The sequence below is a fragment of the Syngnathus acus genome, chromosome 19 (assembly GCF_901709675.1).
Source record: "Syngnathus acus chromosome 19, fSynAcu1.2, whole genome shotgun sequence".
Lineage (NCBI taxonomy): Eukaryota > Metazoa > Chordata > Actinopteri > Syngnathiformes > Syngnathidae > Syngnathus > Syngnathus acus.
The window spans coordinates 1,125,735-1,148,711 of NC_051103.1; the positions used below are offsets into that span (position 1 = coordinate 1,125,735).

The 22,977-nt window shown below is 45.9% G+C and overlaps 3 non-coding genes across 3 annotated transcripts; 2 read left to right on the forward strand and 1 right to left on the reverse strand.

Annotated features, from left to right (window-relative positions):
- Window positions 1–233: 233 nt before the first annotated feature.
- LOC119138866 lies at window positions 234–345 on the reverse strand. The gene has a single exon (XR_005101269.1). It is a non-coding gene; the product is annotated as a U5 spliceosomal RNA (small nuclear RNA).
- A 10,975-nt stretch (window positions 346–11,320) lies between these two features.
- On the forward strand, window positions 11,321–11,393 carry trnat-agu. Its single transcript has one exon. It is a non-coding gene; the product is annotated as a tRNA-Thr (tRNA).
- Window positions 11,394–19,948: 8,555 nt separating this feature from the next.
- On the forward strand, window positions 19,949–20,060 carry LOC119138869. Its single transcript, XR_005101272.1, has one exon. It is a non-coding gene; the product is annotated as a U5 spliceosomal RNA (small nuclear RNA).
- Window positions 20,061–22,977: the final 2,917 nt, after the last annotated feature.

Here is a 22,977-nt window from a genome sequence, read left to right on the forward strand (position 1 = left end):
GCCAAATTACAATGGACTGACATGTGCCCGTTCAAATGGGTACCACCAGAAATTAAACTGCATTGATAAACGAGGGCTTAAATGTGATTGTCTGTCTGCACTCGGCATAATTTCTCTGTTTATGTGAACATGTTCACATATATGTCGGTATGAATTATGTGAACGTATGACTGTTGCATGGAGTATGATATAGGCGGCTATCCGTTGCAGTATTGATATTTTCACAGAAAGAATGCTCCGCTTTCGCAGAGCATGAAAAAAAAATTGAAATAGACTCTTGTTCCTCCCCACGGAAATCTATAGTAAAAGGCGAAAGATTTATTCGATCTGAAGAGAAACGAGTGATCTGAAAATCTGAGTCAAAACGGGCCACCCCACTGCTGGTCTCATCAAATTCACAGGCGGTCTCACACTCAAATTGCAGCAACCATTCCTTCTAATACAAACAATAGACGTTCATAGATTTACTATACTTAGAAGGACTCAACCTAAATAGAAGGTTTAAACGAGTATTTTGTGTTCATTAATGTCTCACTTACTTTAAACCTTGTTGGCGCACAGGATTGTAGGTACTGGATCGAACACTGACGGCGCTCGTTCTTTCAAACAGCGTCACCTATCGATTGGGTGTCTATTTTGAGTATTGAAGGTAAAAACAGTTTTTATGTCTTGGTACGTCTACTTTTGGTATGAGAGAACGGGAAATGATCCCATCTCTGTGTTTTATTTGAAAATGTGAAATTTCATTATTTTATTCAACACAAATCGAGAAACAAAATACGATCGTAATTTCTCAAATGATTTCTCAAATTTCGGAAATGCTCTATATCAGTGGTCCCCAACCACCGGGCCGCGGACCGGTACCGGTCCGTGGGTCACTTGGTACCGGGCCGCCAAGCCGCACAGAAAAAAAAAAAATTATCGACGATCAATTAATTCAGGTCAAGACACTCGTCCCGGTCACGTGAAATGTTTCCCCAGTCGAGCCCGCAAAGCTAATATGTGGCGACAGGCTAACTAACCAGGCAATGAAGCATTCAAAACTGCTTCAACACATGGAGACCAAGCATCCTGCAATAAAAGACAAACCTTAATCACTTCGGGTGTCATTGTCTCCGATTACGTCTAGATGGGACCGGCTCGTTTCTGAGAAACAAACTCGGTGCTTCCACTAATTCAACGTAATGGTGAGTTTTATTTTTGTCATTTGTACTTATTTTTATGTCAGTCGTATCATTTTATTTCATCGTATTTATATATTTAATATAAATGTATTATTTATTTATTTATATAAATGTATTATTTATTTATATAAATGCCGGTCCGCGATAATATTTCTGACATGTAACCGGTCCGTGGCGCAAAAAAGGTTGGGGACCACTGCTCTATATCTCTCTTGTGTCGCAAATAATTGAGGCTTTTGACGTTGCTGGCATTGTTTGGAGTGTAATTCACCTCCACTGCGATGGTGGCGTTCGATATTTGACATTTGAATATAAATCCGTCATTTTACTTTAAGAAGTAAAAGTTGTTTTCTAGAAATCCATACTTTTGATGTATGAGGAACAACAATCAGGCGCATTCTTCAAAAAGACCGACATACAGCCGACAAAAAGGTTTTGATACGTTCATATCATGTAACGAGTCAGGAACGTGGTAATTACATATTATTTTGCATTGACTCATTTGGTTAATACAGTTTAGCAAGCAAATGCACAGTTCCAGAGTACAGTTAGTAACATGCTCAAAAGCGTTCAGTGTGTCACAGCACCGCAGACCTAAACTCCATGTGCGTACTACTGTGCTTACTTTTTGCTTTAAACAGTAAAACTAGGGGAGGGCGCGGACGCAGTCCACCACTGTTGTGTTTATACGGAGTAGAGATGAACGCTAATGCAACTTCTTTTTTCAGAAACTTTTAATTTTCTCCCCACTCGTGTCTTACGAATGCCCCTGGCGCACCACAGAGCCCCCAACTGTCAACATTATGCGAGACCTCCAATAACACACTATATAATATTATAGTTTCAACATACGATAATACCACATCTCCGTTTTTCCAGAGATCATAGGGTAGACTGCCTTTGTTTCGTCAGACCTTAGAGCAGGGGTGTCAAACTCAAATTCACAGTGGGCCAAAATTTTAAATTGAACAAAGCCGCGGGCCAAGGTTGAACAAATTAACCTTTTAATATGGAATCAAACAAGTTTTGATTTTACAATGAATATTGAACAAGCAAGGCTTATATAACTTAAAAGTGCAGGTGTGCAAAATCAAGTTGATAATAACACTAATAATACTAATAATAACAATAATAGTAATAATAATAATAAAACATATCAATGGCATATTAAATAAAATTGAAATAAAAATTGAATGCCTCCTTTCTGTTTGCAGCCTTCTGAGGTAAATGTCAAAATTAGCTTCTTACACAGGCTAATAAATTTGAAAATAAAATAACATAACTATGAATAAATCAACCATTCAGGCCTTGGAGTAGCAAGAAAAAGTGCATAGAAAATGTATTTACTGCTCATTTTGCGACACACTGATCTACTCTGATGCGGCCAAGCCAGATACCTGGCATCTTTTCTTGGATGCCAGTTCATCAATGTCGGGGGCTTAGGGTTTGAGCTGAGGAAACCGTGATTATCGAACAAAGGTGTTTGTCAGTCAGACGTCTCCTGTGAGAAGTTTTCGTCATCTTCATTGAGGAAAAAAGTTGCTCACATAGGTAAGTGCTACCAAACATGGAGAGCAATTGGTTTGTGGACTGCTGCTCGGAAGCCAATAGTATCGAATCTAGGCAGCGCCATCTTGAAAATTTCAGGTGCATTCTGGGAAAAGATGAACATGGATTCTACTTATATGGGCATGAGGCAGAGCCATGAACGGACGTATGGGGGCCAAAGCAACAGCAGAGCATTATGCTCAGTGGCCTAGTGGTAGAGTGTCCGCCCTGAGACTGGAAGGTTGTGGGTTCAAACCCCGGCCGGGTCATACCAAAGACTATAAAAATGGGACCCATTGCCTCCCTGCTTGGCACTCAGCATTAAGGGTTGGAATTGGGGGGTTAGATCACCAACTGATTCCCGAGCGCGGCACCGCTGCTGCTCACTGCTCCCCTCTCCTCCAGGGGATGGATTAAAATCACACAGGGATGGGTTAAATGCAGAGGACAAATTTCACCACACCCAGGTGTGTGACGATCATTGGGACTTTTAATCTTTAATTATGGGATTTATAGTACAAGCGATGAATGCGGTGTTACAGTGCTGTCGCCGTATAATACCGGCGGGCCAGCTCTAATATTAATTTGAAATTGCCTCGCGGGCCAAATAGAATTACACTGCGGGCCAAATTTGGCCCGCGGGCCAGAGTTTGACACTTATGCCTTAGAGGATTATTCTGCCTCTTGTGTAGAAAGTTCTGTTCCTAACCTTTGCCAAGGTCTTTCAGGGCACCCTGATGGCATGAGTGACTCTTTTGGGTTGTGTCGCTCTTGTATGCATGTCCTGCAGTTCAGTATTATTTCGTTCACTTGCTGGCTGAGTCCCGGCCACCGCACAGATTGACGTGCACGTGCTTTACATTTCACGACACCTAAGTGTCCTTCGTGTAATTTGAATAGCACGTCGTTCCTTATTGCAGAAGGTATTACCAGTCGTGTGTCCTTTAGCAGTAAGCCATCTTTCACTGTTAATGTAGCTCGCTCCGGCCAGTAGTTTTTCAGCGCTGGTTCCTGTTTTGCATGTGCTGGCCATCCTTCCATGCACATGGTCATGACACGCGAGCAGACACTGTCGGCTTTCAACTGCTCTTTCAGGTTTTCTGTATATGATGAGCTGACAGGTAGACTCTCAGTGACACAGTCCACAAATATGTTTGTGCTCTCCATCAGCTCCTGGTCATCAGTGGACATGCGTGATTTTACAGGTGCACGTGAAAGTGTGTCTGCTGTCCAAAGCGACTTTCCTGGTACGTGCACGATGGAGTATGAGTAGCGCATCAGCCTCATCCTGAAACCCTGGATTCTCTGTGGCAAAAGATCCAGTGCTTGGGCTCCGAGCAGGCTGAGAAGGGGTTTATGGTCGGTCTCCAGGCAAAACTCCTTTCCGATGAGGAAATCCCGAAACCGTTCACAGGCCCATGTGAGGCCCATGTGAGGCCCAGAGCCTCCTTCTCCACCTGTGCGTATCGTTGCTCAGTGAGTGACCGTAATGTGTAAGCCACAGGGTTCCATCCTTACCCCATTTCTGGAGAATTACACCCCCCAACCCATACGATGATGCATCAGCAGATACTTTGGTGTCTCTGCCCGGGTCATACATAGCCAGCACCGGAGGAGAGGACAGAGCTTTCTTTAGGTCTTCAAACGCTGCTGCCTGGTCTACGTCCCAGACCCAGCAGTTTTTCTTTGAGAAGAGGTCACGGACCGGTTTATCTTTTTCAGCTAGCTGGGGAATAAACCTTCCCAGCTGGTTGACCATGCCGAGAAAACTCCTTAATTGACTAGCATTTGTGGTCTCTGTCATGTCTGTGATGGCCTCTGTCTTTCTTGGGTCAGGGCGGATGCCTGCGGCTGTGATGATATGGCCCAAGAAGACTACTTCGCTATTGGAGATTTCACACTTGTCCACATTCAGTGTGATGCCTGCTTTTTCTAGTCTTTGTAGCACGGCATTAAGTCGAGTGTCATGCTCTTCCTGGTCCCGCCCCCACACCAACAAATCATCGATGTGACAAACCACACTGTTGAGCCCCTCTGTGATCTCCGCCATCCTGCACTGGAAATGTGTGGGCGCAGAAACGATGCAAAATGGAAGGCGGTTAAAGTGGAACCGTCCGAAGGGCGTTATGAATGTAGTGTACTTGGCTGACTCCTCCGTTAATGGAATCTGCCAAAAGCCCAAGTTGGCATCCAACTTGCTGAACAGTTTTGCTCCAGTAAGCGTTCCCAGGCTTTGTTCCACAGATGGGAGAAAGTATTTTCCACGGCACATATACACATTCAAGCCGGTTAAATCCACACACAACTGCACCTTTCTTTTGTCCTTTTTGGGCACGACCACCATGCCGGCACACCAATCAGTTGGCTCCTCCACCCGGCTGATGACGCCCAGAGCTTCCATGCGCTGGAGCTCTCTCTTGACTTCACCCACCAGAGGTAGTGGAATCCTCCTGTTTTTTTTTTACTGAATATGGCACGGCACCTGGCTTGAGCTTTATGGTGTATGGTTGTTGTAGCTTACCCAGACCGCTGCGCAACTTGGGGTAACTTGCCTTGAGGGTCTCCTTGTCTATGCTGTCGACTCGGATAAGCAAGCCAAGGGCTTTAATGGCTGGCAACCCGAGCAATGGCGTGCTCAGGTTTTGAACAACATAAACACAACATTCTCCATGGTCTGCTTGGCTCCTTTCCTCAGCTGCAGTCTGGTGAACCCTGACACGTCCAGTGGAATCCGTCCTGGACCCAACAAGGGTTTTTCTGGCTTTTTGAGAACAGGCTGCTTTGTGTTGGAAAATATGTTTTTAAACTCAGTCTGTGATACAGCAGTAACATCCGCACCAGTATCGCGTTTGAAGGTGACATTTTTATCTATTATGGTTATATCAGCAGTCCATGTATGGCTATCTGATGTCACTGAGCCCAGAAAGAGTAGTGACCTTTTTTTCCACACGTGTGGCACTTGGCATCGTTGGCAGGGCGCCACCACATTTGTAGCACTGGGAGCCTTTTTGGTGTATGTTGCTGAGTGGCTTAGCTCCATTACTTTTGAACTTATTGAATCTTGGCTTTTCTTTTTGCTTTCGGCCTTTACATACTCTGTCTACAGAGCAAACATCCATCTGCTTTACCCCACTGGCGTCACTCCTCAGTGTGTTTTGCTGCTTTTTAACCTCCTCAGATTGTCTAGCCATGTTAATAGCCTTCTCAAGATTCAAATCTCTACATTTGCATGCGTTCTGAGAGCCGTGTGTCAGCCAGTCCAACCACGATCCTGTCCCTGATTAGCTCATCATGCAATGTCCCATAATTACAGTGTTCAGCTAATCACCAACTGATTCCCGAGCGCGGCACCGCTGCTGCTCACTGCTCCCCTCTCCCCCAGGGGATGGATTAAAATCACACGGGGATGGGTTAAATGCAGAGGACAAATTTCACCACACCCAGATGTGTGTGTGACGATCATTGGGACTTTAACTTTAATGCATACAGAGTGGTGACAAATGCATCAACAGTCTCATTTGTTTCCTGTTTTCGCATATTAAAGCGTGCTCGTTCATAAACAATGTTCTTTTTTACTATAAAGAACGAGTGGAAACCCTCTCTCATTTTAATGTAGTCACGCTGGTCTGCTTCAGTGACCTTCAAGCCTCTCAAAACGTCATCTGTTTCGTCTCCCATACAGTATATCAAGGTATTCACCTGATTTTCTTCGGAGCTTGCTGTTAAGTTGCTTGCCTGACGGAATCTCTCATAATTCCTTATCCATTTTGTCCACTCGTGCGGCTTGGAAAAATCAAAGGGCTCCGGTGGTTGAATGCTAAACGTAGCGCTGGCTGTGTTAGCCATCATGCTAGCTCCTTCCCCACTCCGCTCGTCTTCTCCGTCACTCATTTGTTTTCCTCACCCGTCTCGTCCTTTCCCTCCGCGGTGGACGTTTCTCCATGTGGGTTACTGTTTCACAGCACTTCTGACACCATGTTGTGTTTATACGGAGTAGAGATGAGGGCTAATGCAACTTCTTTATTCAGCAACTTTTTATTTCCTCCCCACTCGTGTCTCACATAGCAGTACAATAACCTGGTGCACCACAGCACCCCCAACTGTCAATAATTATGCGAGACCTCCAATAACACACTATATAACAGGGGTCTCAAACTCCAGTCCTCGGGGGCCGCATTACTACATGTTTTCCAAGTTTCCCTCGTTAAACACACCTGATTCAAATGATCAGTTCATCCTCACGTTCTGCAAGAGCCTGATAATTGAATCAGGTGTGTTTAACGAGGGAAACTTGGAAAACATGTAGGAATGCGGCCCCCGAGGACTGGAGTTTGAGACCCCTGCTATATAATATAGTTTCAACATACGATAATACCACAGCAGGGATGAGAATCTTCCGCGGAGTATCATTTTTGTGAATCGTGTAGATCCGTTGCGAAAATTGTTTTTATATGGGGGGGCTGGCAGCAGTATTGCGACAACAACTGAATTATTTTCGGCAGCATTTTGGCGCTACTTTCGTCACATCATTTGCCTACTCATTTGCCTGATTAGCAAAAGTTTTAGCCAGCATGCCGAAGGTTTTAGAGAAAAAAGACGAGGATCGTGCCACGGAAATAGACAAGTCAAACGGGATCACGAACTGCTTCAGATGGGCATGGCTCGAGAGCAGCGTCATTTTACAACTCGGAACACAAAGACGCTTTTAAAGCAATGCGACAGTGAGCGCCCGGCGCGCTGCGGTTGCGCGATCTGAATATATTAAGCTCCCTGCGCACTTAGGTCCACTTGAATATTGGAAAGTACATCAGGAGTTTAAAAATATTTTCTAAATTTCAGTGACGGCTCTGTCACAATAATGCAACCAGCGCGGTGCAGTTACGCGGTCTGCAACGCGCTACTGTTGCGCGTTCGGACAAAAATGCACAAATGAAAAAATAATTTAAAAAGTCTTGGAACGGATTAAAAATGTTCCATTATTTGTAATGGGAAAAATAGACTCGGAATTCGACCGATTTGCTTCTCGAACCGCCTTCTGGAACGGATTGTGGTCGAAAACCGAGGCTTGACTGTATTATATTCACCTTGGCAGCCCACCAAGCAGGAATATTTTTTTAACAAAACTGTTGAGATCGAGTGATGAAATTAATGGTTTTGGGGTTGCTATACTGCCAAAATGCAGGAGTTTCCAGGGAGCTTTTCCCCCTGAGGCCCCTCTGGGGCATTGCCCCTGGCCCTCTGCGGCCCCCAAGTGGGGCCTGTGGGCCCTGTGGCCCCCAATAGGGGCCTGTGGCCCCTGCATCCCCCAATTGGGTCAAGTGGCCCCCGGCCCACTGCGGCCCCCAGGGGCCCCCTGCGGCAAGTGGGGGGGGGGGGCATACCCCATACCCTGGCTACTTTTCAGTGTTTTTTTTCATTTGCCGTTCTCATCCCTGATGTTTAGCTCTGCTTCAAAATGAAGCTTGTCATCTTTGGTAACTGTGATTTCTTCTGTGGCTCATCACCTGACACCTACCCACAGTTTGCGGTATATTTGTCTCCCTAGACTCAATATATACGTATATTTGTGTGTGTATATATAAACAGTGATCTCCAAGTACCACCATCACATGTTCTTTTTTTTTTAACAACGATTACTTCTAGAACATTCCTTGAAAATAATACGTCCTCATCAGTGAGCTGTTTTAGAACAGGCCTGTCGGCTACTCATGTGGTAGTTGGGGGCTGCCTTTTGACGATGGGCACAACTGTAGTGTCCCTGCTAATGCAAACTTCCTGTGTTGCAGAGAAGAACCAGCGGACACACATAGTCATTGCCTGTCTTTTTGTACCTTTAATCAGGATTCTGCTATTGGCTGTAATGAAGATTTGGCACACAAAACGTTTGTATATTCCTGAATTGTAAAAGCAGTGCTTTCAGGCCTCCTCATTTTAGTTTTAGTGATCAACTCACCAAAACATCTGCAACAGAGAAAACTTGGCATTTTTCTTTTGGTTTTTGTTGAACTTAAAACTGACATTGGAGGGGTCTGCAGTCCATCTCGGGCCATGGTAAAGGGGCTGATCGGAAACCAGCTTATGGGGACAAGGACCGGGTGGATGAACTCAATCTGTTCTTCAACAGATTTGATTCCGCCTCCCTCCCGCCCCTTCACCTCGCTCCGCACCTCATTCTGCCACCTTCGACACTCCAGCCCCCACGCCAGCTCACCAACCCCCTCTCAACCCCCCGAAGTCACTCTTCTGTCTCCACTCCATCGCCCCGGTCTTCCGACATCCCCCTCTCCTTTACAGATCTTCAGGTGAGGAGTCACCTCAGAAAGATCGAGGCAGGGAAGACCCCGGGCCCAGACGGCATCTGGCCGAGACTGCTCAGGGACTGTGCGGAACAGCTGAGTGGTGTGGTCAGGTACCCATTCAACCTGAGCCTGAACAAGGTCCCAGGACTGTGGAAGACCTCCTGCGTGGTCCCTGTACCGAAGGTGCCGCGCCCCAAGGAGCCTAACCACTTCAGGCCTATTGCCTTGACTTCCCACCTGATGAAGACTATGGAGAGGATCATCCTGGGTCACCTGCGTTCATTAGTGGGAGCGCAGCTGGACCCCCTGCAGTTTGCTTACCGGCCTGGTGTTGGGGTGGACGATGCAGTGATTTATTTACTGCACACACTGCTTCACCTGGAGGACAACAGGAGCACTGGGAGGATTATGTTCTTCGATTTCTCCAGCGCTTTTAACACCATCCAGCCGTCACTGCTTCAGGTGAAGATGGAGAAGGCGGGTGTGGACCAGCGCCTAGCTGCATGGACAACGGACTTCCTCACCGACCGGCCGCAGTATGTGAGGTTACATCGCTGTGAGTCCGACGTGGTGCGCTGCAGCACTGGTGTCCCCCAGGGTACGGTGCTCTCTCCTTTCCTTTTCACCCTGTTCACTTCAGACTTTACCCACGACACCGCTCACTGCCACGTCCAGAAGTTTTCCGACGACACGGCCATTGTTGGAAATGTCTCGTAGGGGAACGATCTGTAATATAGATTGGTCATCAAGGACTTTGTCAGCTGGTGTGAGGTCAACCAGCTTCAGCTGAACACCAGCAAGACGAAGGAGTTGATTGTGAGCTTCGGGAGGACAGCACCCATCTTCACTCCGGTGAACATCCAGGGATTGGGCATTGAGGTAGTGGAGAACTACAAATTCCTGGGTGTTCGTGTTTCGTCTCTACTAGCAGCACTTGTGTTTATCCTTGTCTGTTATTTACCCTTTTTTGTAATTCTGGCACTTGTTTTATTCTTGCACTCGTATTATTCTTGCACTCATATGCGCTGCTGTGACAAGTGAATTTCCCCGCTGTGGGATGAATAAAGTTCAATCAATCAATCAAGAGTTGGTTCAGACTGAAGTCAAGTTTTTGATTTCTAAAGCATGAAACATTAAATTGACTATGAAGGGACTCAAACGCTCAATCATCTGATCCGGAGTCAGACGCCTTATCCATGAGGCCACATCGCTATGTGAAAGACTCCAATTTTTAAGTGTGGCCTTGATAAGACTAAAAATTCAACGGCTCCCAACAAGCAGGGACGCCCAACGTGTGTCTTGAACCCACGACCCTGAGATTAAGAGTCTCATGCTCTACCAACTGAGCTAACCAGGCTTCTCCTATTACGAATTGTTTCATTCTTTCACTTTTTTTTAATGGGTTTGGTTCACGAAAACCAGCAGCCACGTTTTAAATCTAGCCTCTGAAACACATTCGTTGATAAGACTAAACATTTAAAGGTTCCCAACAAGTGGCAGCTGTCCAATGTTGTCTCTAGTTGGAAACCCCAGCCCAAGTTGGAAACCCTAATTGGAAACCCTTGCCCCAGTTGGAATTCCTAGTTTGAAACCCTACCCGGAGTTGGAACCCTAGTTGGAAACCCTAGCCCTAGTTGGAAACGCTGGCCCTAGTGTGTAATAGAGAAAGCATTTTTTCTTTTGGTTTTTGTCACTTTGCTGCACTGAAAACGGAGATTGGGGAGAGTCAGCACAACAAAAAAAGAAATCAGAAACCAAAACCCTTTCTGACAGTATACAAGAGTTGCTTCAGACTGAAATAAAGTCATTGATCTCATATGAATATTAAATTGACCATGAAGGGACTTGAACCCTCAATCTTCCGATCTGAAGTCAGACACCTTTTCCATTAGGCCACATAGCCATGTGAAAGACTGTACCAAGTGAAACATGGCAACGACTTCTGATGACTGCAGCCTTTTGTGGCAAGTGAAGTTCACAATTGTTACAGACATAAATGGCCTGTGGATTAATCAATTTACAGTAAAAGAGAATTGTAATGCAATTGACATATTACCTTGTTAGTGCAAGTGGTCGTGCATCAGTCTCAAAATCTGAAGATTGTGAGCTCGACCCTCACACGGGGCGCTGTTTTCCATAGTCCACAGTAAAATCATTGTCAATTTCAGAAGATAGGAGGTTGCTCAGAATAGAATAAAGTTTTCTGTCTGTGAAGTTGAGTTTAATTGAAATGGCCGGTGGTTGAATCAATTTTACAGTAAAATAGCTTTGTAAAACCAACTATTCACGGCCTCGTTAGCGCAGGCGGTAGCGCGTCAGTCTAGTAAACTGAAGCTCGTGAGTTCAACCCTCACACGGGGCTCTGTTTTATTTAGTCCTAACCCTAACTCGAGCCCTTGTTGGAAACCCTAGCCCCAGTTGGAAACCCAAGTTTGAGAATGCTCAGACAAAAGTAACTTTTTCTTTCGATGAAGTTCAGTTTGATGGAAATGGCCGGTGGTTGAATCAATTTTACAGTAAAATAGAATTTTAAGACAGGTGCCAGAAAGTCTCGTTGGCGCAGGCGGTAGCGCGTCAGTGTCGTAATCTGAAAGTCGAGAGTTCGATCCTCACACGGCGCGTAATTTATATATAATCCAACCCTAACTCTAGCCCTTCCTGGAAACCCTAGCCCTAGTTGGAAATCCTAGCCCTAGCCTAGTTAAGTTTGATCAAAATGGGCGGTGGTTGAATCAATTTTACAGTAAAAAACAATTGCACAAAATGCAAATACATAGCGTCGTTGGCGCAGGTGGTAGCGTGTCAGTCTCATAATCTGAAGGTCGTGACTTCGACCCTCACACGTGGCATACTTTTATATAGTCCTAACTCTAGCCCTAGTTGGAAACCCTCATCCTCGTTGGAAACCCCGGTTGGAAACCCTGGCCACAGTTTGAAACCTTAGTTGGAAACCCTATTTTCAGTAGGGAGCAGGTTGCTCAGACTAAAATAACTTTTTCTTCTTTTAAGGGGTAGGGCAGCAAAGTAAGCAGGGATTGTGAATATCAGCAAGCACAAGTTGCTCGACTGGAGTCAAGAGAAACAAATTAAAAATTGTACATAAGATGAAAAATTTGCCTCTTTCTTTTGGCTTTTGTCAATGACATTTGGGGTCATCACAACAAAGATCAAAACAGCACACAAACAGTTTACCTATATTTTCCTCTTTCAATTTGATGGTACACTAGACATGAAGATCTGTTTAGATTTGAAATCTTATCCATTAGGCCAGATAGCCATACAGGAAATTCTGACAAGTGATAGCAGTGCAATGATTTTTGAGCATATCCAGTAAATCTACAGCCTAGATTCAAGTGAAGTTAACTGACTTTGGATCAGAAGATTAAGGGGTTCAAGTCCCTTCATTGTCAATTTAATGAATGTCAAGAGGAAAGTAGCCTAGTGGATAATGTGTCTAACAATAAATAATAGTTTTTGTTTTGTTTCTGCATTACCCAATACATCTCCTTCACATTGTGACACATTCTCCCATTATCTGTCTGTGTTAGGTAGAGAAAAATATTTTAAAGGAAAGGTAAGTATTGTTGTGTTGTGTTGTATTGTGTGTTGTCATTACCGTATTTTTCGGACTATAGGTCGCGGTTTTTTTCATAGTTTGGGTAAGGGGGGGCGACATATACTGAGGAGCGACTTATATGTGATTTCTGTTACAAATTTTCAAAATTAAAAAAAAAAAAAATAAAGTGAAACCGCGATAAACGAACCATGATGTAGCAAGGGATTACTGTAGTTTGAACTGCAAGTGACGTCAGTGGCGCGGCGGTTGTTTACTTAAAGGACAAAGGATTCGATCACGGGATGACAAAGATGACGAAGGGCCCCATTTACTAACGGCATCTTTAGTGGCTTTGCTTGTAAGTAACACGTAGGACGAAGAGTTTGAAGGATTTAATGATTTGGAGTGACACAGAAGGTTTGAAAAACTATTATGGGTTTTACGCACGCTCGGTCCTACTCTATGGAGCTATCTTTCAACCTCCGTGGATGAAGGTCGGGGGCCGGCGCTTGGCCGGGTGGCTGTCTGGGGACGGTGGATGGGGCTCTGACAGGGCTTTTACGCACGCCCGGTCCTATTCTATGGAGCTCTCTTCCACCTCCGTGGCTGGGAGTGCCACCTCCGGGGATGGAAGTTCACGCCGCCACACGCCTGGAAGTCGATGCCGGTGCTTGGGGCCGTGTGGCGGTGAACTATTTATGTTATAGTTATTTGATATATTTCGTGTAGCAACTTTTTTTTTTTTTTCTTTCAAAGTCAAAGTCTGCTTTATTGTCAACCTCTTCACATGCCAAGACACACAAAGAAATCGAAATTACGTTTCCACTATCCCACGGTGACAAGACATAGTACACGACATACATACAAGCAAACAACACAAAATAAAAACAAGAAGGCACAAACAATGAATAATAAGAGTGATGAATAAAATATAAATAAACAAATAACACAATAAATAAATAAATAAATAAATAAATAAATAAATAAATAAATAATAATTAATAAATAAATAAATAAATAAATAAATAAATAAATAAGCGGAGCAAAACGGAGCAAGTGTGCATACAGCAGACAGTCAGAATATAGCGCAAAAGTACAGGACGCTACGCAGAAGGGGGGAGAGTGTTCAGGATCCTAACAGCCTGGAGTACGAAGCTATTGGTGAGTCTGGTGGTGCGGGAGCGCAGGCTCCTGTACCTCCTCCCAGAGGGCAGAAGATCGAACAAAGAGTGAGCGGGGTGACTCACATCACTCACAATCGTGGTCGCCTTGCGGGTGAGATGGGAGGTGTAAATGTCCTTCAAGGAGGGGAGTGAAGCACCAAAAATCTTACCAGCCGTGTTCACTATGCGCTGGAGGGCCTTCATGTTGTAGTCAGTGCAGCTACCACCCCAAACAGCAATACGCTGAGAGGACGCTCTCAATGGTGCCACGGTAAAATGTAGTCATGACGGCCGGAGGAGCACACGCTCGCCTGAGGTTCCGCAGGAAGTACAGGCGGCGCTGGGCCTTCTTCGCCAGTGATGCGGTGTTGGTGGACCAGGAGAGATCCTCACTGATGTGCACCCCCAGGAACCTGGTGCTGCTCACTCTCTCCACCACAGCACCGTCGATGGTCAGCGGCAGGTGTCGGGTGTGACCCTTCCGGAAGTCAACAACAATCTCCTTGGTCTTGTCGACGTTCAGCAGGAGGTTTTTGTCCTTGCACCACGTGGTCAGAAGGTCAACCTCCAACCTGTATTGAGTCTCGTCGCCCTTGGTGATGAGACCCACCAGAGTCATGTCGTCAGCAAATTTCACCATGCGGTTGGCGCTGTAGGTTGCAGCGCAGTCATGCGTCAGCAGGGTGAAGAGCAGCGGACTGAGCACGCAGCCTTGGGGGGCCCCCGTGCTCAGCGTGATGCTGGCGGAGATCTTGTCGCCAACACGTACCACCTGAGGTCTCTGACTGAGGAAGTCTAGTAGCCAGTTGCAGAGGTAGGTACTGAGGCCCAGCTTGGCGAGTTTGCAGATGAGTCGTTGTGGCACAATGGTGTTGAAGGCAGAACTGAAGTCCACAAACAGCAGTCTCACATACGAGTCCCTACTCTCCAGGTGGGTGAGGGCCGAGCAGATGGCATCCTCAGAGGACCGTTTGGCTCGGTACGCAAACTGGAAGGGGTCTATGGTGGGGGGTAGAATGGATCTGATGTGCTCCATGACAAGCCGCTCAAAGCACTTCATGATGATGGGCGTCAGTGCCACGGGGCGGTAGTCATTGAAGCAGGACGGGGCAGGTTTCTTCGGCACAGGTACGATGGTGGCAGCCTTGAAACACGAAGGGACGACGGCTTGCTGCAGGGAAATGTTGAAGATGTCCGTGAAGACACTCGACAGCTCCCCAGCGCAGTCCTTCAGCGCTCGACCCGGGATGTTGTCAGGGCCCGCCGCCTTACGAGTGTTGATAGCGGCAAGCGCCCTCCTCACGCTATCAGCAGAGAGGCACAGGGGCTGCTCTTGTGGAGGAAGAGGGGCCTTCAGCGGGCATGTGCTGTTCTGAGCGTCGAAGCGAGCAAAGAAGCGATTGAGATCGTTGAGCAGACGGATGTCTCCCTCACAGCTCTGCGGCGCGGGCTTGTAGTCCGTGATGGTCTGAATGCCCTGCCAAAGGCTCCGTGCGTCCTTGCTGTCCTTGAAGTGGGCGGTAATCCTGCAAGAGAACGCCCTTTTCGCCTCCTTGATGCCCCGGGACAGGTCGGCCCTCGCTGTCCTCAAGCCAGCCTCATCCCCCGCTCTGAAGGCTTTGTCCCTGGCCCTCAGCAGCCTGAGGACAGACCCAGTCAGCCACGGCTTCCAGTTAGCCCGAGTCACGATGTATTTCGAGTGGGTCACATCATCAATGCACTTCGCGACGTAAGAGGAAACAGAGTCAGTATACTCCTCTATATCCGTCCGATCATTGCAAGTGGCCGCCTGCTTAAACATTTCCCAGTCAGTAGAGCCAAAGCAGTCTCGAAGCACATCAGAGGCACCCTCAGGCCACACTCTAACCCGCTTGCGAACCGGCCTGGATGCTTTCACCATTTGTCTGTACGTGGGCAAAAGCATAACAGTGATATGGTCAGAAAGTCCAAGATGGGGGAGGGGGGCGGCTTTGAAAGCTCCTTTATGTGAAGAGTAGACCAGGTCCAGGAAGCTGTCACCACGTGTTGGAAAATTAACATGTTGGTGAAGCCTCGGAAAAACAGACTTCAGGTTAGCGTGATTAAAATCCCCAGCGAAGATGGTGAAACCGTCAGGGTGCGCCGTCTGTTGTTCACTGACAGACTGGTACAGTTCACTAAGAGCCGCGATCCTGTCGCCTTTGATGTTGGAAGGCGGGATGTATACCGTGACTAGCAGAATCGCAGTAAATTCCCTCGGCAGGTAAAAAGGACGGCACTTAATGATCACAAACTCCGCCAGTGGCGAGCAGTGCTTGCATACCACTACAGAGTCCCGGCACCATCACGGATGTAGACGCATATTCCACTTCCTCGCGATTTTCCCCCTTTTACAATGGCCCGGTCCGCCCGATAGCACGCTAGCCGCTCCAGATGTACAGCAGAGTCCGGAATGTTGACAGTCAACCAAGTCTCAGTGAACACGAGCACACAGCAGTTACGCACTGTCCGTTTCGTAGATCTCAGCAGGCGAACGTAATCCATTTTGTTGTCCAGCGATCGAACATTCGCCAGAAGAATGGAAGGCACGGCCGGGCGAGCTGGGTTGGCCGCCAGCCTGGCCCGGACGCCTCCGCGCTTGCCCCTCTTCAGCCTCCTCGCACACCGCTTCAGACGCTCCCTAACCGGGGGAGGAATAGCAGGCGAGTCCGGCGACGTTTCAGGACGGAGCAGTCCTAGCTCCTTTAATGTCCCCGCTTCAAAGTCCAGAACGCCACAAAACTCGCTTTCGCCGATGTCGAGCAGAACCTGCCTGCTGTACTTGTAGCACGACTCAGTACGACGAGACGAACACACAAAACTCTCGGACAAACACTCATTAAACGAACAAAACACCGTACGGGCGGGACAGAGAGAGGTCGCTGCGTGTGCACGCGCCGCCATCTTGTGTGTGTTGTATATGTTTTTATCGTTACAGTTCAGTAGTTGTTGGCTCGTTGAACTCTTTTTTTGTTAAATAAAGAGCCGTTTACCAAACCCACGTCTTTCCTGATACTTTGTTAAGGCTAAACAATATTGTTATATACTAATCTGTGGAATAATGACGAGGCTGACATCAGCGGCGTACACGCGGCGTTATTGACAAAGGACGAGGAATTTGATCGATGGATTTAATGATTTGGAGTGACACAGATGGTTTGATAATATTGTTGTTTATATGATAGTTATTTGATATATACTTTATATATCGTTATATGGGTCTGTGGAATATTTAGAATATTTAGACGTCAGCGGCGCGGCACATACGTGGCATCGTTTCCATAAAGGACGATCGATGGATTTAATGAATTGGAGTGACACAGATAGTTTGATAAACGTGTTATTTATGTACCGTAATTTTCGGACTATAAGTCGCGGTTTTTTTCATAGTTTGGGTGGGGGGGGCGACTTATAATAATGAGCGACTTATATGTGTTTTTTTCAAAAATTTTCGAAAAAAAAAAAAAGTGAAACCGTGATAAACGAACCGCGATGTAGCAAGGGATTACTGTTTTTGAATTTCGAGTGGCGCGACGGTTGTTTACATAAAGGACAAAGATTGATTACGGGATGACGAAGATGCCCCACGTACTACCGGCATCATTAGCGGCTTTGTTTCTAAGTGACACGGCGGACGAAGAGTTTGAAGGATTTAAGGATTTGGAGTGACACAGAAGGTTTGAAAAATTATTATGGCTTTTACCCACGCCCGGTCCTACTCTAAGGAGCTCTCTTTCACCTCCGTGGATTGAAGTCGGGGGCCGGCGCTCGGCCGGGTGGCTGTCCAGGGACAGTGGATGGGGCTCGGACATGGCTTTTACGCACGCCCGTTCCTACTCTCCGGAGCTCTCTTTCACCTCCGTGGATGGAAATCGAGGGCCGGCGCTCGGCCGGGTGGCTGTCCGGGGACGGTGGATGGGGCTCGGTCATGGCTTTTACGCACGCCCGGTCCTATTCTATGGATCTCTCTTCCACCTTCGTGGCTGGAAGTCCACGCCGCCACACGCCTGGAAGTTTGTTTTGCTAAATAAAGAGCCGTTTACCAAACCCACGTCTTTCCTTGTACTTTGTTAGGGTTACAATATAGTTATATCCTAAATCTGTGGAATAACGACGAGGCTGACGTCAGGGCTCACGCGCGGCGATGTTGACAAAGGACGAGGAATTTGATCGATGGATTTAATGATTTAGAGTGCACAGATGGGTTGATAATAGTATTGCTTATATAATAGTTTTTTGATTTCTAATTTATATATCGTTGTATGGGCCTGTGGAATATTTTGAAGTGCAAGCGCCGTCAGCTGCGCGCACCCATTGTTGACAAAGGACGATCGATGGATTTAATGATTTGGAGTGACACAGATGGTTTGATAACATTATTGCTTATATAATAGTTACTTGATATATAATTTATATATCGTTATATGGGCCTGTGGAATATTTTGAAGTGCAAGCGCCGTCAGCGGCGCGCACGCATTGTTGACAAAGGCCGATCGATGGATTTAATTGGATTTAATGAATTGGAGTGACACAGATGGTTTTATAAACGTGTTATTTATGTAATCGTTTTTTTTAAATAACTGAATGTTACGTCAGGGCCGTTCTCAGCTCTTTGTGTTTATGTCACGTTAGCATACCTACCGTTTAGCCTGTTGTTGCTCGTTCATGACTGTTCTTGGTGTTGGGTTTTGTCGAATAAATTGCCCCCCAAAATGCGACTTATACTCCGGAGCGACTTATATATGTTTTTTTTTTCACTTTTTTGGGCATTTTATGGCTGATGCGACTTGTACTCCGGAGCGACTTATAGTCCGAAAATTACGGTAATAGTTATTTGAATAACTCTGAATGTTACGGCAGGCCCGTCCTCAGCTCTTCGTTTGTGTTTATGTCACATTAGTATACCTATCATTTAGCCTGTTGTTGCTCGTTCATGTCTGTTCTTGGTGTTGGATTTTTCGGATAAATTTCCCCCAAATGCGACTTATACTCGCAAAGAGTAATAAATATATATACTTATATATATATATATTTTTTTTTTCACTTTATTGTGCATTTTATGGCTGAGCACCAGCTCAGTGGCCTAGTGGTAGAGTGTCCGCCCTGAGACTGGAAGGTTGTGGGTTCAAACCCCGGCCGGGTCATACCAAAGACTATAAAAATGGGACCCATTGCCTCCCTGCTTGGCACTCAGCATTAAGGGTTGGAATTGGGGGGTTAGATCACCAACTGATTCCCGAGCGCGGCACCGCTGCTGCTCACTGCTCCCCTCTCCCCCAGGGGATGGATTAAAATCACACGGGGATGGGTTAAATGCAGAGGACAAATTTCACCACACCCAGGTGTGTGTGTGACGATCATTGGGACTTTAATCTTTTAATCTTAATCTTTAATGCGCCTTATATTCCGAGCGACTTTTAGTCCGAATAATACGGTAGTTATATATACACTTAATCTGTCAAGAAGTAATTTTTCAAAATCTTTGGAGAGTATACTAGCTAGAGCTATTGGTCTACAGTTAGCAATACATCCTACTTTACCAGCCTTGTCTTTTATAACGGACCAGAACTACAGACATCATGGAGTCAGGTAGAGTACCGTGAGTCAGCAAGCCATGAGAAACAGAGAGACACCAGCGCTGTCAATCGGGGGCCAGCTAACTTTAAATGCTCTGCTGTGATGTTATCCAGACCACTGGCTTTTCTGTCAGAAAGTTGTCCTCCAGCAATAGACACCTCATGACGATTAAAACAAATACTTTCCTCTTCACACTGAACAATGCTGCCTCCAGAGGTCAGTGATGCTCACACGATCTGTTACCCCCTCTATGTTACATGGGAGAGCTGCTTTAGCCCTGTTCAGGGATTTTACCTCTTTCCAAAAATTAATTACATCATTATTAAGCAGATTATCACCCATAGAGTGAGCACTTAGGGCATGCTCTTGCTTATTGATGTACCGTATTTGTACTTGGCATTCATTTTCTTTTTATACCAGCTATTACCCAAGCCATGTGGGCCTCATTGGTCTCTGCATGGTGGCCAGCTACCCATTCATTCCACCCGGGCTTGATGTTCTTAGCCTTTCTAGGGCGGGAGAATAAAGACCTGCTAGCAACCAGAAGGGCTCTCACTATATCATGGTACATTAAACATAAACTTCTCCCCATATTATCAGCTCACTCTTATTTCTCTTCAGATCGAATAAATCTTTGGCCTTTTACTCAAGATTTCCGTGGGGAGGAACAATAAGAATCTATCTCAATTTTTTGATGCTCTGCGAAAGCGGAGCTTTCTTTCTCTGTTAAAATATCAATATCGCAACGGATAACTGCCTATATCATGCTCCGTGCAACAGTCATACTGTCACATAATTCATACCGACACATATGTGAACATGTTCACATAAACAGAGAAGTTTAATTTCTCGTGGTACCCATTTGAATGGGCACATGTCAGTCTATTGTAATTTGGCAAAAAATATTGTTTTTGAATAAAAACCAATAACCATCCCCCTCAGTTGCACAAGCACTCCTCTTTACTGTTCACAAGCACAATAACAAATACAAGTCATCTTCATCCATAAGCACATCAGTCTTTCCTTGTTAAAACACAGCATCCCTACAAAAAAAATGTGTTCCATCAACTTTTAGCTTCTTAAAAGACAACGATGGCATTTATTTACATATTGAAACACACGTCCACCTCCTTCAATGTTACACGTGAATGCACATACAGAGAGAAGTTTTATTCATTTTGATCAGGCTAAATGAAGCAAAATATAAAGGTGAATGTAATTCTCATTAATGGAATAAACTACTCCTTTTGACCAGCAGGGGGGTTTGTGTGCACATGAAGCCTCGAGAAATGAACCTATTTGCAAACCGTTTGGTGGGAAAGCCTCAAATCCTAACATCTTACATTTAGATCAGACCCCATCAAGTCATAATTGACTGCTTAATCCTGTAAGAATGAAGCGAACGGATTGAAATGGTTTTCTAACATATGAACTATTGATTTGACCAGTCGAGAGGGTGCACCGTTCCTGGAGGTACTGCAATACCAGGTCGATGTCTCCTAGGCTTGCCGTGTGCAGCTGTGAGAGTTGCTGCAGCCATTTGGAGCACAGCCACGGGCTGGGGGGGGGATCTGTCTGTGCTTCCTTACCAGCAAGTTTCTGGAAGTCCACATGGCGTCTTTGATGGCAGCAAAGGTCAGCGACTGCTTTGTAAAGTCTTCTTGCTTGACTTTCAACGGGCTCACCCCATAGAGTACAAGGTCTGCATTCAGCGCTTCTACTACTACTACTAGGCCTTTTCATTCCTTTCGGAACATAGGCCATCGATGAAGAGTTTCCACCCTCGTCTGTCTTGTGCCATTTTCTCCAGCTGTTTCCACGTCAGTCCCATCTTCTTGACGTCCAGCTCTGTGCTCCTTCTCCAGTTGTTTTTGGGTCTCCCTCTGCTTCTTTTGCCTTGTGGGTTCCATGTTAACGCCTGTTTGGTTATAGCCATGTTGTTTTTTCTCAGGGTATGTCCTATCCAGCTCCACTTCCTCCTCAAAACCTGTATCTCTATTGTTTCTTGTTTGGTGCGGTCCCATAGGCTGATGTTGCTGATGCGGTTGGGCCAGATGATCCTGAGGATGCGTCTTAGGCAGTGGTTTGTGAAGGTTTGCAGTTTAGCGGTGGTGTGTTTTGTGGTCCTCCATGTTTCTGATCCATATATCCATATAGCAGCACTGTTTTGACGTTGGAGTTGAAGATTTTGAGTTTAGTATTGAGTGAAATGGTTTTGGTTTTCCAGATCTTATCTAATATGTTGAATGCTGTTCTTGCTTTCCCTATTCTTGCTTTCACATCTTCCTCCGTTCCACCGTCCACTGCAATTACACTTCCTAGGTATGTGAATTTGTGTACCTCTTCCAGTGGGCAGCCCCTGAGGTTGATGGGGTTTGTGTTTTTGCTGTTTACTCGCATTACTTTGGTTTTTGCTCCGTTTATTTTTAGTCCCAGTCCTGCTGCTGTTTTTTCGAGTAGTTGAGTTTTCTCCTGTATCTGTTGGTGACTGTGTGAAAGTAGAGCAATATCGTCAGCAAAGTCCAGGTCTTCTAGTTGTTCTGTCAGAGTCCATTGGATGCCTGTCTTTTTATTGTGGGTAGTTTGTTTCATGATCCAGTCAATGCATAGGAGGAATAGAAAGGGGGAAAGCAGACATCCCTATTTCATCCCAGTGAGCACGGTGAATGTTTTCTGTGTTGATCCCTGGTGCAGCACTTGACACTGCATGTCCTGATATAAGCTTTTGATGATGTTGATGAACTTATGGGGTATTGCGTAATGTGCCATTAAGCTCCATAATAGCTTCCGGTCTACGCTGTCAAAGGCCTTTTTGAAGTCTATGAAATGTACGTAAGCCGGGTTGTTCCATTCTTTCGATTGTTCTATAATGATCCTAAGGGTAGCAATTTGGTCAATGCATGATCTTCCATTTCTGAAACCAGCTTGATTTTCTCTGAGCTCCTCATCAACCCCTTTCCGTAGTCTTTCTAAGATGATGCGGCTTAGCACTTTGCGTTGTGCTGATAGCATCATGATGCCTCTGTAGTTGTTGCAATCTGTAAGGTCTCCTTTTTTGGGGATGACAGCAATAAGTCCATCTTTCCAGTCTGCTGGTATGTTTTCTCCCTCCTCCCATATTTTCCTGATGAGTGTGTGGAGCATAGTGGTTGTAGTTTCAACATCCGCCTGTAGGGCCTCTGCTGGGATTTCATCTGGCCCTGCGGCTTTGCCACGTCGGAGCATCATGATAGCCCTCTTTACCTCAGATCTTGTTGGGGGGGCGCAATTGATTTTGAGTTGATGTGCTGCTGGTGGGATCTCTATTACTTGGTCGGGCTGTGGTTTATTCAACAGCTCGCTGAAATGCTCTGTCCACCTTGGTTGTTGTTCCTCCTTTGTGGTGAGGCGACGTCCCTCTTTATTCCGGATTTGTGTGTTGTTCTGTCTGAACTTCCCCGCTAGTTTCCTGGTGGTCATGTAGAGTTCCTTGAGATTGTTTTGTGCTGCTGCTTCCTGTGCTTCTTTAGCCAGTGCCTCAATGAAATTTTTCTTGTCCCGTTTGGCACTTTTCCTTACTTCCTTGTTTGCTTCCTCGTAGTCCTTGTGGGCTGCGGCCTTTCTCGCTCGTGTCTTGCATTTGTTTAGTGTGT